At 37.7% G+C, this 18,244-nt stretch overlaps 1 pseudogene; it reads right to left on the bottom strand.

Annotated features, from left to right (window-relative positions):
• Positions 1-6,278: 6,278 nt before the first annotated feature.
• On the bottom strand, positions 6,279-17,302 carry LOC149168905 (putative pectin methylesterase CGR2 pseudogene; annotated as a pseudogene).
• Positions 17,303-18,244: the final 942 nt, after the last annotated feature.

Genomic DNA, 18,244 nt, shown 5'->3' with positions numbered 1-18,244 from the left:
GTAAATGATTTCATCATTAGTTTAATAATATAAATTAAATTGTCAATAAATATTTTTAGGCATCTATTCATAATAAATATGAAAACACATATTTTATAATACATGTCATATTTTAAAATTTTAAATAATCTAAAGCTTACTAAATTACAATTTTATTTTAAATTATTATAATTTTATTAATTATAAAAATAATTATATGTATAGATATAAGTTAAACATATATACATTAAAAAAACATGGAACAAGACTACTAACCATTATATTTACAAAACCATAACTCTCTTTATATTAGACTTGTTTATATGGCATTTTTTAATTAATCAATTTAATTAAAACCCAAAAAGAGCATAACCATTTTGGAGATAAATCTTAACCTTTTATTTGTCAACACTGTTAACAATATTCTAGAATACTTTGTGGACATTAAATTCCTACCATCCGCCTAATAATTATTGATAATTAAATTATAATTTTGAAAACTCTATTCCAAAATAGACACGCCAATCTATAATAATTAGTGCTTGTTAATTCTCTCTTAGCCAAATATTTATGGGATTTTCTTATAATCATAATTCTAATTCTTAAACAACATAATTCTTAACCTTTAATTCCCATCTTTAAATAAAGTTATTTGAATCACCTCACTTGCTAATTATCCTCTTCCTCTTCATTCAAGTCTAAAGATTTATGGGTTCCAAGGCATTCCTAGTTAGCCAAATATTTATGGGATTTCTTTATAATCATAATTCTTATTTTTAAACAACATAATTCTTAACTTTTAATTCCCATTTTTAAACAAAGTTGTACAACTCGCCTCACTTGTGAATTATGATCTTCCTTCTCATTCAATTCCAATTACAAGTGCTTAGATTTCCCTCACTTTCTAATTATAATATTCCCTTTGATTTAAGTCAAAATATCACCTCAAATGCAACTTATGATCATCCTCATTATTCAAGGATTTCAAGCTCACCTCAATTGCAAATTGTGATATGCCTCATCATTCAACTCTCCTTTTATAATCATAATCCTCTTTTTTAAGTAAAAAAAAGTTTCCGACACATGTGTTGTGAATTATGATCTTCCTCTTTATTTAACTCTCCTTTTATATTCGTAATCCCCATTATTATACAAAGTTCCTATGCTCACCTTAGCTATGATTTATTATCTTCCTCCTCATTGCTTAGGTTCACCTCAAATGTGAATTGTGATTTTCCTCCTGATTCAAGGATCCCAAGTTCACACCAATTGTGAATTGTGATTATCCTCCTCATTCAAGTTTCATTCCATAGTCATAATATAAATTTTTAAATAAAAAAAATTATCGAGCTCACCTCAGTTGTGAGTTATGATATTCCTCATCACTCAAGTCTCATTTTGTAGTCATCCTACCGATTTTTATTCAAAGTTTCAAATCTCACCTCAGTAGAAAATTATGCTCTTCCTCCTTATTCAAGGAGACTAGGATCTCCTTAACTACGAATTGTGATATTCCTTCTCTTTCAAGTCTCATTTTATAGCCATAATTCCCATTTTTAAACTAATGTCCTAGGCTCAACTTAGTTGTGAATTATGACCTTCATCCTCATTCAAGTCTCCTCTTATATGGAAGGGGTAGACACTTTTGAGCAGTCATAATCACCATTTCTAATTAGGGTTCTTTAGCTCACCCTAGTTACAAATTATGGGCATCCTCCTTATTCAAGTCTCCTTCTATATGGAAGAAGGAGGTTTTTCGAAAGAGAGAAAATTCTCACTCAATTCAAGAAAGTATTACTTTCATTTTTTTGTCAATTAGGATTATATTTTTAAATCCTTGCATAAATGACATGCATTGAATCTCCAAAAATTGATATGGTTGTAACAAATGTCTCCTTAGCTATATTAAGTCCACACCACAAAGAATTTGCCTCTAGCAAGTTGTTTGAAACATTTGCAAAACAAAAAACATAATATATCCTTGAGTTCCCCACCCTGCCAAAATCAACTCTTGTTACCTCTAGGTTATTCGTCATGACTCCATAAAAAAAATAGAGAAAAAAATTGTTAATTTATTCATTATGTCATGCCATTAAAATCATTTGAATATATTTGGAATCACTAGTTTAGAAGCATCATTACAAAAGTTCAATTGATTCATCCAAATATCTTTGAAGCTATCCAACTTTTAATCCTTCCTTTTCATTATGGTATTAAGATATTCTCAATAGAGAAATTTAGCTTTTATTTCTGTTAGCATTGCCTTGTCCAAAACATTACTTAAATTAACTTTGTTTCTTATCAACCAGTTGACAGGCTAAAATTTACCACCAACGACTAAGGGGTCTCCCCGGTGTGAAGTCCCAATTACACCTCACACTATTTGGGATAGGAGCTCCATCCGATATGTGGGCTTGGCTGCTAGCATGAATGTTTTCTGCTCTTTGTTATAAAATGAGAAGGTGCCAAAGTGGGGGAAGAATGAAATTCTTGGGTAGCAAAACAATATCATCTGAAGATTGACAAATTGAAGAAAGAGGTGTAAATAAGTCTCAACAACAATAAGAAGAGACAAAAAATGAGAGGGATTGGTGAGCTAAAACCCCATCAGACATTATAAAAAGGAACATGCCATAATTTAATTGCAAAGCAATTCATAATAAGTCACTAACATGGCAAGGAACAAGTAAACACATATTCAAAAGTGAAACAAATATGCAACCACTATGTATCAGTACATAAGATCTTGCATATATGAAAGCACACATACAAATATGGTGAGGTACCAGACAGCTAATACAACCACCATGAATAAGCATGGGAATTAGTGCCAAAGATAAGAGAAAACATCTTATTAATGTTGCTACAACTTCAAATATATAACATGAAATTAGTAAATCCCCAATAGAGGAATATGGGCTTTTCATATCATTGCCCGATGCCAAAACCCTAGTCGTACTGCAAATCCCTTCTACCAGCGACCAAGACATGAGTGGCTCTAGCTCTCAAGCATAAATCACTTATCTATCTCTACCTCATCTCAAGTGCTAATGTCCCCTGGTGAATGAGGCCTAAGGGAACATTTATAGAGATGAGGTGAATGCTCACGTACCATGACCCTTGGCCTCATTTCTGACCTTTCGGCTACCATCATGACTCTTGAGATTACCCACTTCTTCCTCAAGCCATAATGATTATTACATGCCTAGATTAGAGCTAACATAGTGGCTGATATAATGGCGGGTGATATTTACATCATGATGAAATAGATAGAGAGAAAGATGTGGAGGATTATTGGAAACCCTAGAATGCTTGGTGCCCAAATCTCACAATGATGCAGATACTTGGTCCTGGAATCGATTTTTTTTCTTGCCACTTTGCCTCACTTGCCTTCATCTATCTTCTGGTGATGGGCCTTTGAGTTTATTGAAAGGTTATTGGAAGTTGGAAGGGACCACTTGGATTACTGAAGGAAAACCTAGTTATGCAAGCTCCATGAGAAACCCTAATCCTTTTGGGTAGACCAATATTTGTTCCATTCCTTCTACCTACAGAAAATAAAATTACTCAGACATAATTTCAAACAAAGAATGATAATGGAATTACAACCAACCAAGACATAATTTCAAACAAAGAATGATAATGGAATTACAACCAACCAATTTGAAGGAATGAAATTAATAAATAATTAATCTAGACCCCTGTGTGTTCAATTGTTGTGCGACGGTATTATGAATGAATGTGGCCTTGGAGGGTTCTATTAGACTTCCTTAGACATATTCTCATTTATGAGTTGTTCTCCTCCATGAGATGAGTGTTGAATTTGATCTCATTGTTATACCTCACACAACCATCTTCAACTCAAGGGGATGCACTAATATGTCTTTTTTAAGGATATCCATAGAGGAGTAGCCCACTTTTCTGTGCCAAAATTCCTTCTTTTAAAAAATTCCTTCATGAGTTTGACGATGCTCCTTTTACGTCATTGTACTTCCTTTTCACCACTTTTATCAAGTTACCATATAGATAACAATCACCTTCTTCCATATTTTAATCCTTTGACATGCCCCTTTTGACTATCATTTCTAAACATTGTGACATGTGTTGGGGCATTGTATGGTCCTACCTTATTTTTGTGTTGCCCATTGTGATTCCTATTGCATGGTATTGCACACAAAATTCGATGCACGCCTCCCCTTTGTCGTATTGTGAGCCACCCCAGTTATTCCCTCAAGTTTGTATCATTTGTTTCATTGTGTAAACAATATAATAGAATTGGAAATGTAGTGTTATTTCACAGACAAGAGACCTTTTAAAAGACAATTGTATTGACGTAGTGACCCGTGAAATAATTTTGCAGCTTACTAAAGGTCGCATAGTCGCACTCTAGGAAATTCGCATCTCTAGATGCTTTCACGGAGGCATAAAACGCGACCTCATGACCTATGAGGGAATGCAGCTTACTGAAGGTCATGTTATCTCAAAATTAGGCCTTGGAAGGCTACAGACCAGGAAGACTTCAAGTAACTGTTTCAAACCTACTTTAGGCTGAGGCTTAGCCTCCCCAACCTGAGAGGGCTCTCTCAAAGGATTAAAGGTTTTTTATTATGATCAAGATGGCTAACTCTTGTGAAACAAATAAAAATGAAAATGGTGGAAACACAACTAACAAGTATCCATTAGGCTTATGGATTCATATATGATTCAGTATTAACAGTAGGGTTGGCTTTGCATAGAAGTCAAGGCATTCAGATTTCAACACACCAAACATATAAAATGCAGTTTATGAGTATATGAAGGAAATTAGAGCACTGTTAGCGATTTCTAAGTAATCACATACTCATAACACTGTATATAACATGAAAAGACAACAAAAGAAACTCATCACATTGAACTCTTTATGATTCTTGAGAAGCATAAGCCAGTACTGTATTACCAAAAAATAGAGTCTTTACATAAGCCAAATATCAGAGCTTTTTTTCATAAATTTCCAACCCCTATTACATTGCTCCTTCTCCTATATATAGAGCTCTTCTACCTAACTGAGATTCCTCCTCAAGCATGAGGGGAACTCGAATTCTCCTTATCATGACACCTATTGACATATTAAACTAACTATTAAAAGAAACTTACTACTAAATGACATCTCTAGAAACCTAAAACAATTAGGGTTCTAATTCTACATCATGTTGAACATAGCATTTATTACAATCAAGATTCATTCTCTGACAAGTGGTTTCCTTCAGCTTTAGCCTTGATGGATGTTTAAAGCTCTTTGCCGGCCCTTACTGTCTTATCTCTTCATTGCTACTGAGAAGTAAGAAGCTGCCCCTGTTTTTATGCTTTTGGTTTCCTCAAAGATATTCGGAAATAATTAACCATGTTGATCTTCTTGAATTAGTCAAAAATCTATTGGAGTGCCACGTCCTTTATGTGTTGTAAGCCTTTCCCATGTACATGTGTGATGACAAAATCTTTCAAAAAGATTTGCCGCTTTGTCAATCATAATTGATCAACCAAATTGTAGCATGCAAGTCTTCCTTTCATAGCTAAATGATCGCCACTGTTCATGGCTTAAGCCCCTTACTCCCCTGATCACGTTGACAAGGTTTTCTTGCAACTTTTCAAGAAACGGATATTGCTCCTGAGGAAGAGATACAATGACACCAATAACACCATTGACTGTTCCAAATATAACTGTAGGAATCTGGCTAGATTCTGAATCTGGAAGACGCATAACAAGAGATCCATGCCTAATAAGATACAACAAACTCTCCTAAGTGGTATTCAGCTATAACTTCCAATTTTCCTCTCTCTTCATCAGTTGCAGCATCACTATTTTTCCTCACTGTAAAAAAGATTGAAATTGTTCTCTGCTTCAAGGTATAAAATGTATTCGCAAGACCTAACAATGGATATCCTAATTTTACTGATTCTGTACCATCAACTGACTGCCTTGGAGAGAAATCATTACGACTATCCTCATCAATCTTTGGTGGCTCTAATGTCAGAGTCGAATCCCAGAATTTCTGCATCATTGTGCTTGTTGTGTCACTTGCAGCACAGCTTGAACCTCCCACCATGGCCATGGAATATGGTAACTTTAATGCCAAATTCTTTACAAGCAGCTACAACATCTTCCTGTGCTTTATATAATTCCCATGCAGCAGTGAAATGCCCTGCATCTTTTCCTGAATCAGAAATGAATAAATTGAACAAAACCTTTCATGATTTCCATCATGACCATCTTTCATTGCATTAAACAAACCTCAACTTGTAAAGCATGCAAACTATGGTTCTTAAATCGTAAGGGAATTTTGCGTCTGAAGCAGCTCAAATTTTCTGGTCATGCTCTCATTTTCTTGTAGTCCCAATGACTCGAAGTATCTTTGCCACCATGATTGACCCCGTGACCTGGAGTGCCAACAAACAGAACAAGTGCCTCAACTGAGACTCTAGCAAGCTCTGGCAGTGTCTTATTCAGGTATTTTGGGGACAAATAGTCTGGGGCATCTGAAACAAGCACAATTGGGAATGACTGTGCTTTGTAAGGTAAAGGAAATTTGATGTCGGCAACCCGTACAATACCCTTTCGAATCAAATTCTTGCAGGAATTGTCTAGTGTGGATGTTAGATCAACTGGCTCAATACCCCAAGCTTCAGTGTCATCTTCCTTTAACAGTATATGCAGAATATCTACACCAAAATCAGGTCAATAATGACACGCAATACACAACCAGGTTTCATTTCTTTGTCAGAGAGATGCAGGTGCATCCTGATCAATTGCAGTAGTAATCCAAGAGGCAACAGAAGTGCGTGCATCCAATTCAGCATTACATGTCAGTCCTAGAGGTGTAATGGTTACAAATCCTTGTTGAAGTGCTCCATAGTCAAGATCATCATCCATTTCTCCATGTTCATGCTCCGAAAACTCAACACGGAAGTACTTTTTGACTGCCGCATTCTGTGTTTCTTGTTTGCCTGCTTCTCCAACTGACTCCACCTCGACATTCTTCCTTCGTAAATTAAGACGACGAGCTGCACCTGCAGCAAAAGCAGCTTGACTCAGTTGTGCTAGCTAGATACCAAGGCTTTGTTCCTTGGACATGTACTTCCCTGCCAAATTCCAATGTAGAGTCACAGGTTGCCAATTTGAAGTCAAGCGCGATGTGCTTTTCCCGGTAATTCTAAATCCCTTATTCACAGATGGGTGTGTTGGAATATCAACCTTTAATAGACAACCTTTAGGAAATAGATCTTTTTCAGTATCTTGTACTACAGCATATATTAAAGGTAGACATACTTCCACTGCTTCCTTGAAATCACTGTCGCTGCTCTCATCTTTTTTCCAATTCAAAGATATTGCAATAGAGGGAACCCCTGACATGAGAGCTTCCCTTGCACCTGCAACAGCGCCAGAATAAATGATGTGATATCCACAGTCTGATCCCTTGTTGATTCCACTAATTACCAAAGAAGGCTTCTTCCAAGGAAAGAGTGCTCCAGATAAACATAATGAAACATAAACTGCTGGGGTACAAGAAACCTCATAAGTTGTAGCCCCTTTGATGCCAACAGAGCTTGCAACCAACGTCTGACGAACCGATAAGCAATGCCTGCTTCTAGGTTTATCTGATTTAGGAGTGCAGACATGAACATTGAAGCGACCTCCATTTACAAGAGCTTCAACAAGGCATTTGAGCCCTGGAGCTTCTATTCCATCCTCATTTGTTACAAGAACAATGGGCCTTAAATCCTCATTCCTCTCTAAATCTTCATTGCGTGTCTTCTCTTCAGCTGGAGCCTCGATCTTAGCTTCTTCTTCTTGGTGTTTTTGTTCTTCTTCTTCTGGGGGTTTTTCTATCTTTCTGTTCTTCAAGACATTTTGCAAATTAGAAACAAAGGAAGGTGGCAAGAGCCCATTCTTCCCAGAAGTCATACTACTAGATTGATCACAAATCGAAACCAGAATCAGAAGTTTCAGTCTCTAATAGAGACTTTTCAGATTTGGTTTTGGATGGAAATCCTGATTTGAATAGTACAGGCAAGAATCAAATTTGGAGGTTACAGAACACACGTCAAGACCGACATGTAAGACCTTATGCATGCTATCCCCGTAAACTTCTTGCAGAAGTGGTAATGCCTTCCGGATTTCTGAACCACAAAAAAGTTGTTCCCCATTATCAATATTGAGAGCCTCCCTAGATATCTCTTCACTGGAGTTTTCTTTGATTGCTCTGATACCATTTTGAAAAGCCTAGTTGAACAACCAAAACCGTAGAGCAAAGTACAACTGCAAACATGTGCCAGTACTAAGACACCTAACGACCTAACGATGAGGATAAATGGTTGGATATGATAGATGAAGCGTATAAGCTGACAACTATTGATGCAAACACAGCGGATTTTGGTAAATATGACAGCTGGGGTGATATTTGCTATTGACCAACACGAATTCCCGATTTCGTAGCGCAGTTAGTGCAAAATCGGTGTTTTGCGCTACGAAATAACCTAGACCAGATTTCTACACTATGAACTTTGAAATGAGTTTAGACATATGATATGCATGTGAGATATGAGACCAATGATAGACTAAAACAAAGAATTGACCCCATGTGACATACTAACAAGACTCATAACTAGACTCTGAAACAAGATGAAAAGACTAGACCCAAAATTGACACCAACCCTTTGACAAATTTAAAAAATTGATGTTCAGAATTTAAAATATTTTTTCTTGAGTGATAATAGGTTGCATGGTTGCAGTTGATGGTTATTCACCCTTCCCAGAAGCTCACTCGAGGAGTTGTAATGTGACGCAGTGACTTGGTCGAAAGTGCGACTGCCGTGGAGGTTGCCTACTCGCAATGAAGCACAGGTCGAATCTCAGTCTAGGTCACATCTATTGGGCACCCACTTGAGGTCTTCGAGTGTGAATTAGTGACCATTAGTCACACAGTCACATCTTGAGCAAGGTCACTCAAACTAGGTTCTTTCGGAATGCGACTTGTGACTTGCATGAGTTAAAATGGGTCGCGTGGTCGCATAGAGAAATAGGTTGCATCTTTTGTTGTTGTAGCATTGGGCATCATCCTGTAATATGTCCTATGTGGAGCCCCTTATAGTCATTGCCTCTCTGGAATAATAGCAAGGAAGGTAGGACAAATTTTCATGCCCTAGGTCGAGGTGTGACCCACAACAATGCTAATCTTATGTGACTCTATTCATTTCCTTCATCGCCCTCCCCATTGATCAAAGTAGGGTAACGCTATTCATAGGACACATCACTTAAGAATTTCCAATGCCTGCGCTAACCCACATGAACATTGAAGGGAATCGACCGGCTTCCACGTTCGGTCAAGGCTTATGGGTATCCCAAACCTTTACAAAGGGAGGATTCACAACCAAACCACTCCCATCCGTAAAACATTCAATCTTTCCTCCTTCATTTGAGCTTTGGCGTGCAATCCATGCCTTCGCTGTAATGAATCATTCATGACCAACGTGTTGGTTTCATTTTCAAGCACAAAGGTTCCAAAGCCTTTAACAGACAATAGTTCTCTGTTTAATAGATTGTTGTGAAGACCTTCCCATGAGTAGGGCCACCTGGTGCATGAATCCACCGTCGTATGTTGCCTGCCATGGAAGCGCAGTTGTAGATATAACATATAATCTTCTTGAAATCGCCAGCATGGCATAATACATTTCATTCAATGGCTCCTTCAATATTCAATTAAGAATTCAGGTGAACGGATTTCATTTAGAGCCCATCATTGACTTATGGCCTTTAATTCGTTTCAATATGTATAGCCATTAAAATCCTCTTAAACTCCACTTGTATGAAACTTTTGAAAGGGTCGCCCTTTTTTGAGATTCAACTTTTAAGCATACTACTCATACTCTTTTATCATTGATGTCCCATGCCTCACTTAGATGAGCATGCTAGTTTTTTTTTGGTTGCTAATCGTATGGGTTTTGATGACCCTCGAAAAGAACTCTTCAAGAACTTGAAAGCGTGAAATGTGCTCATGTGTAATACATCCCCGTCATGCCACGTCTCATTAATATTCTATGCCTTATATAATTTTCCTATTTACCAAGCCTCATGCTATTAATATTATTATTAGATGTTCTTTCTTACCTGCACAATGTCTCTCATCCTATTCGTTCAATTTCAACCTTCTTCAATTGATATGCATCAGAAGCAGCTCCAATTAAACTCCTGCAAAGAGAAGGAATCAATAATTAAAACATCGAAAGAAATCGATTTAAGATGATTAGGGTGATAATTTAATTATAAATGAATTATATGTGTAGAGTGAGAGATGATTTCACTTTAAACCAACTCAACATTTGGGAAATTTAATGAGTGTGCTTATGGTAAGGAATTTTGACAACATGTGCTTCCTGAGATGACAAGGCAATCACAATGTTTGTGCCTTGAAGTGAAGATACATTATGGAGAGTGAGGTCTAATTCCAAGCAAGGTTGGGTTCTTAATCACATGCACCTAAGGTTACAAAGGAGATAACGGAAAGTCATGATGCTTACAAGCCTTCACGCACGGGTTGAGATGGGGAACCAGCCATGAACCTAGGAGGATATGACACACAATGATTCTTACCATAATTCCAAGCAGTTTCCTATGAGAATGCAATGTTATAGGTATATGAATTAGGTTAAATAATGTAGGGAAACATTATAGGGCTGATTTAGGGTTTCTCCCCAAACCCTAGTAAGATCAACATAATGAAGGCCAGACTAGAGTCTTGTCTACCCGCATACAGCACCGCAACTGATCTAAAGGCACATTAAATAGGTATAATCTCTAAATTCATGGGAAAGACATCACATTTCTGCAACCCTAAGGCAATGGTAGGGTTGATGCGTGAGATGGGGCATGACAAAAGAATTCAACATATGTTGCACGATTGCATGAGTGAGTGCATCAACAGGTTACGATAAGAACAATTCATGTGGGAATTAGACAAAGAACAACTAGAGCATCCCTTAATGGCTTGAGGAAAGCAGCAAGGGACCTTAAATTTTATATATGCCCAAAATTTTGGGTGGTGTTGTAGTTCCTACAACAATTGGCGAACCACTGCTAGAATTCAGTATCTTTGTCAACATATCTGAAGTAGTTTGATTCCATGTATTGATGCGAGGAAATATTGAATAGATACCATTGGCACCCCTTGTGTTTCATCGACCTTTGCAGATATGTCTTCCCTTCATGTCTTAGATAGGTCTTTGTAGTCAATAAACAACCAATTAAAATTTTGCACATGCTGGTAGTTGATGATGGTGTAAAGAATGGGGTAAAGGGATTGTAATATTTAGAATTATAAAAGTAGGTTTTTGGTGTTTCTCCACTACCAGTGGGCCTCGCGAGTACCCTGGGGGACTCACTCCAGGAAATCACTAATGTTGCTCCACTGCTAGCAAGCCTGGTCAGTACCCTGGTGGAGTCGTTGCATTACCTCTCTATGCAGGAAGTATTTCTTGATGCTTTACCCTTTATTTGTTTTCATTTTCTTTTGTGTGTTCATTTTCACTTGTCTCAGGCGTTAATTGGGCTAGGGTGGATGGGGAATCCTGGCTTATTTTACAAGCGAGAGAAGTTGTTTCTTGTTTTTTAGAAACTAAGAGATATCTTGATTTAGGCTTTCCCTTATGCCAAGCTGACACACATCTTTTCTAGTCAGAAAGCGAATTAAAAAAACAAGTCATTGAAACAATTGAGACCACACAGAGCACGAGTTTCAGGTTATGGGTATAGATCATTCAAACTGATTAAGATCTCCCATAAGCGATCTATTCTTATCTTCCTTATTCATAAACTATACTCATAGTAGAGATATCTAGGATGCAACTTTGATTACTGGCTCTAAGGGAGGCCACCCATTGGCGTAACCATCACAACCTCACACAATAATGGGGCTAGGGTTTTATCTCTAGGGGTTAGTGACCATACTGGGGACTCACTTAGGGTTTCATCATGTGTGAAGGTGTTTGAAGTAATGCACTTTAATATCAGAGCATATAGGAAAGGGTGTGAGAAAGTCAGTCACAATAACAAAGGCTTGAAGGCTTTAGGTTCATGAGGCCTCATGCAACCATATGCAACATAGAGGGAATTTCCAGGCTAGGTACGAGGTTAGTGTGTGCCAAGAGAGAAGGAAGGTGCATGATGCAATGCAACAAACATGGCTAATGATGAAATGTAATTCTATGTGCAGAAGAGATCAACTAACTGCAATTAAATGGTTAATGCAATGCATATGCAAAGATTTCACAGATGCCATACAACAATAAACACATTCAGGGACATGAGTTCAAAATAAACATGCAGAGAACTAACTACCCACTGTAAGGAAATTGAAACGTGACAAATTAAAATCAAAAATAAAATTCTAATCAACAAACTAATAAGAAAAAACAAAAATATAACTAGCCTAAACCCTAAATCCTAATTTAAATAAACAGGAGGTTGGGTCATGTCAAATCAAACTTCCAGTGCATCCACCTCAAAAGCTCCCAACCTGCAAAAAAAAAGATGACAACAATTAGAATCTGTGAAAAGAGTTGTGTAGAAAATAAAATTCCTACCTGTAAAGTATGCACAATAAAAGGAAAATCATGTCTACTTATAGGGAAATGTGCCAGAAAAGACGTTTCAAGGCAAACTGCAACCCAATCCTAGTAAACTGAATCACAAGCATGAAATTTATATTCATTGATCCATTACATACGTTCGTTCATGCCTAACCCTAAACCTAATGCAAGTAAGGCAAGATGTTGCCAACTAGTAAAGGAATCTATGAGATTGATCCTATCAGCAACCCTATCATGATGTAGAGGATGATTAATTGGATAACTCTAAAAATAGGGGCTTTTGCCGGGTGTAACTGAGATATTTGAGGATTCAAATGTTGAAACCCTAATTTCAGAAACCCTCATCTGAAGTTGTTCATAGACTCTGTCCAAGGTGTGAGGACCTAATATAACCATCAACGTAAGTTGAAATGCCTCATCATCCTGACAAATCTATGAACCTTCAAATGACATGTTGTCAAATATTGGTAGCATCTGAGGATTTGTAGGTGGATGAATATGGTTATCGTTGGTTGTGACTAGACAATTATTAGTGAAAATATTGTGGATGGGATTCGATGTCTAAACATTGATAGATCAACATCTCAAGAGATCAGATTCTTTAGATTCTCAAAAGTGAAGTGAATCAATCAAAAGAGTCTCAGGTGGAGGGAAGGTCAGGAGATTTTCATGTTCCCATATAGGAGATTGTAAGACATTATTTGATTGTGTATGTTGAAAGACTGTATTGGATAGGAAACAATAAAAAATATTTGAGACAATGTCTAGAGCACTCCCTTCATCAAACAAATTAGGGTATAGAGGTTGATGCACATCAGTTGAAATTTTCTCAGAGGGACATCGCTTGAATCAGAGGATTTCTGAGATGAGATTGCATCTAGCAAGATGATGTCAAGAGGAGTGTGAAGTGGAGAAACTCTAATTTCAAAAACCCTAATTCGACCTGGTTCACGAATATCATTAGGAATGTGAGAACCTGACATAACCATCAACAAAATCTAAAGTGCCTCAACTCCCTTATGAGTCCCCAAACATTTGAAAGGTGGACCATCATAGGACCAAAATATGGATATGTAGGATAATCACCACAGACGTGAGTGAATGTATGTTCGGTATAATGAGAATAAGTGCAACCACCAGTTTGATTGAGTTGAGTACGTGGCATGTAAGGCTCTTCTTGGATTGAGAGTGAAAAGGGATTAATGAGAGAACCAATTTGAGATGCAAGGCCCTCTTATTCACTTTTTAAAGACTATGGGTTGAAAATATCAGGCATAAGATATTCAAGGCTTGCCTCCCTTAACTGGGAAACATCACCCCCATGCACATGATTGTAGTAGAGATGTGCACAATCTGAAGGGACCACCGGTGTAGTAGGCCCATGGACTAAATTCGGGTAGAATGGATGCACAGGGTCATATGAAGAGGCACCAATTGGACCCAGGCTCGCATCATGCCCATTTATGTTTGCTAAAGGGGTAGATTATTTTACAAGCCTGATGTGGTCCATGGATTCAATAGGACAATCAAATTTACTTGAGACAATACCAAAGCCATCATGGGTAACCGAATGAGATCCTGAAATATAGTGAGACGTATGTTGAATGGACTCAATCGAGATTCCATCAGCAGGAAGAGATGTTATGTAATTTTCAAATTCAAGATCAAAATGATGTATGATGGATTTATAGCTAAGAACATCAGATACATTTCTCAGAAAGCACTATTCATCGTTTGAACCATTTATTGGCAAAATCTTATTATGTAACAAGTCAAGAGGATGATGAGAAATCCCACAATCAGTAATATCTTCCTTGGAGGCTTGAGGTTGTTCTAGATTCACAGAGATAGGTAAAAAGAGAATACGGGTAGAATGTGGACACTTTTTAATCTACAAATTATGATGATACTCATGCAAAACATGACTTGTTTCTAATTAAAAATGTTGTAAATAAATGAGAACCAAACATTGAAGATTTATATTCAAATACGCCTAGTCGACATCGCTTTCAGGAAATTCAAAACAAAGATGCACAAATCTAAAAGAAAAATCCTCTAAAGATTCTTCAGGTTTCATCCTAAGCTCATTTATCCTATTTAACACACCTTGAAAATCGTACATGTCAAATGCTTATTGGAGCTTATGAATGAGTTGCTCGAATGAATGAATGGACACTGTTGGAAATCTGTGGCACCATTTCTTGGCTCGGGCTTCAAGGGTAAGGGAGAAGACCACACAAGAAAACTCTTGATTGTCGATCTCAAAAGATTCACAAAACCTGAGGAAATTATAAATGTGCTTGTTTAAGGGTGTTCCATCCTCACCATCAAACATTAACTGAGACAAGTGACAGAGATTCAATCGGGGGATGAAAAATCAACAAAGAGACAAACCAGATAAACACCCTGGGAGCAAGATTCCGGTCAGAGCCATTAACCAATATGAGACTAAACTACAGGCTCCAAGGTCCCAACTTGTCATTTGGCCCTCCTTCTAGCACAAATTTGTTGACGGACCAAAATGTACCACCAACGACTAGGAGGTCACCCCGATGTGAAATCCCAATTACATCTCACACTGTTTGGGATAGGATCCCCATCTGATATGTAGGCTCGACAGTCACCATGAATATTTTTTGCTTGTAGTTATAAAATGACAAGGTGCTAGACTTAGGCAAGAATGAAATTCTTGGGCAACGAAACAAAATCAGCCGAAGATTGAAAAATTGTAGAAAGGGGTGTAAACAAGCCTTAACAACAATACAAAGAGACAAATGATGAGAGCAATTAGTGAGCTAAAACCCCATCAGAAATTATAAACAAGAACATGCTAGAAGTCAGTTGCAAAGTAGTTTACAATAAGTCACTGACATGGCAAGGAACAAGTAAACACGGATTAAAAATTGAAACATACATGAAACCATTATGTATCAGTACATAACATCTTGTGTATATGAAAGCACACATACAAATATGGTGAGGTACCAGACAGCTAATACAACCACCATGAATAAGCATGGGAATAAGTGCCAAAGATAAGAGAAAAAATCTTATTATTGTTGTTGTAAATTCAAATACATAACATGCAATTGGTCAATCCCCAATAGTGAAACATGGGTTGTTCATATTGTTGTCTGGTGCCAAAACCCTAGCCCCACTACAAATCCCTTTTATCATCTACCAAGAGCTGAGTGGCTCTAGCTCTCAAGCATAAATCAACAATCTATCTCTACCTCAACTCAAGTGCTAAATTCCCCTGGCGAATGAGGCCTAAGGGAACATTTATAGAGATGAGGTGAATCTTGACCTACTATGACCTTTGGCCTCCCTTATGACCTTTCGGATACCCTCATGACTCTTGGGATTACCCACTTCTTCCTCGGGCCACAATGATTATTAAATGTCAGATTAGACCTAACATAGTGGATGATATAATGGTGGGTGATATTTACATCATGATGAAAGAGATAGAGAGAAAGATGTCGAGGATTATTGGAAACCTAGAATGCTTGGTGCCCAAATCTCACAACGATGTAGATGCTTGGTCCCCAAATCGATATGTTTTCTTGCCACTATGCCTCACTTTCCTTCATCTATCTTCTGGTGATGGGCCTTTGATTTTATTGAAAGGTTATAGGAACTTGGAAGGGACCACCTCACTTACTAAAGGAAAACCTAGTTATGCAAGCTCGATGAGAAACACTAATCCTTTTTCACAGATGAATATTTGTTCCGCTCCTTATACCTGTAGGCAAATAACATTACTTAGATATAATTTCAAACAAAGAATGATAATGGAATTACAACCAACTAATTTGAAGGAATAACATTAATAAATAATTAATCTAGACCCTTGTGTGGTCAATTTCTGTGCACAATATTATGAATGCATGTGGCCTTGGAGGGTTCTCTTAGGTTTCCTCATATGTATTCTCATTTCTGAGTTGTTTTATTCCATGTTACAAGTGTTGAATTCGATCTCATTGTTCTCCCTCACACAACCATGTTCAATTCAAGGGGATGCACTAATATAGATCTCTTTAGGAAAGCCATTGAGGAGTAGCCAAATTTTTTGTGCTGGAATTCCTTCTTTTAAAACATTTCTTCATGAGTTTGACAATGCCCCTTTTACATTATCGTACTTCCTTTTCACCACTTTGATTGAGCAACCATATACATAACAATCACCTTCTTGCATATTTTAATCCTTTGACATGCCCCTTTTGAATATCATTTCTGAATGTTGTGACATGTGTTAGGGCATTGTATGGTCCTACCTTCTTCTTGTTTTATCCATTGTGATTCCTATTGCATGGTATTGCACACAAAATTCAATGCAAGCCTTGCCCTTGTCGTATCGTGATCCACCCCATGTCTTCGTGATCGTAGTGTGATTGCATGGACAAAGGACCTTTCAAAAGACAGTCGTATCGAAGTAGTGACCCATGAAATGTTTTTGCGACATATGAAAGGTCGCATTGTCACACTCTAGGAAAGTGGCATATCTGGCTACTTTCACTGAGGCATAAAACACGACCTCGTGACCTATGAGGGAATGTGACTAACTAAAGGTCATGTGGTTGCAGCTAATGGTTATTTTCCATTACGAGGAGATCACCTGAGGAGTTGTAACACGACCCAGCGACTTGGTTGAAAGTGCAACTCCCCTGGAGGTCACCTCGTCACAACGCAGCATAAGTCGCATCTCATTCTCGGTTGCATCTTCTGGGCACCCACCTTAGGTCTGCGAGTGCGACTTAGTGACCATTAGGCGGACAGCCAAATCTTGAGCAAGGTCACTCAAGCTAGCTACTTCTGCAATGCGACTTTGCGACTTGTGTGAGTTACCATGGGTCCCATGGTCACATAGAGAAATAGGTTTCATATTTTGTTGTTGTAGCATTGCACATCATCCTGTAATATTTCCTATGTGGAGCCCCTTACATTCATCACTTCTTTGGAGTAATAGGAAGGCAGGTAGGACAAATTTTCGTGCCCCAGGTCGAGGTGTGACCGACATCAACACTCTTTGTATGTGACTCCCTTCATTTCCTTTATCACCCTCCCCATTGATCGAAGTAGGGCAACGCTATTCATAGGACACATCGCTTCGGAGTTTCCAATGCATGCGCTAACACATGAGAACACTAAAGGCCATCAGCTGGCTTCCACATTCAGTCAAGGCTTATGGGAGGATTCGTAGCCAAATGGCTCCCATCTGCAAAAAATTCAATATTTCCTCCTTCATTTGAGATTCATCATGCAATCCATCACTTCGCTATAATGATTCATTCATGATCAACATGTTTCTTGCATTTTCAAACAGAGAGGTGTCAAAACCTTAACCACACAATGCTTCTCTATTGAATAAACTATTGTGAAGACCTTCCTTCCCTGGAGTAGGGCGACTCAGTACGTGAATCCACCATTGTATGTTCCCTACCATGGAAGTGCAGTTGTAGATAAAACATAGATTATAATACCTTTTGCAATCACCGGCATGACGTAATACGTTTTGTTTGATGGCTCCTTCAATATTCAATTAAGCATGCAGGTGAACGGATTTCATTTAAATGTCATTGTTGACTTATGGCCTTCAATTTGTTTCAACATACATATCCATTAAAATACACTTAAACTCCACTTG

The sequence above is a fragment of the Pinus tabuliformis genome, chromosome 4_2, assembly GCF_031772625.1.
Source record: "Pinus tabuliformis cultivar Carrire ecotype Pingquan chromosome 4_2, CPIR1, whole genome shotgun sequence".
Lineage (NCBI taxonomy): Eukaryota > Viridiplantae > Streptophyta > Pinopsida > Pinales > Pinaceae > Pinus > Pinus tabuliformis.
This window is presented reverse-complemented; position numbering and strand designations above follow the sequence as displayed.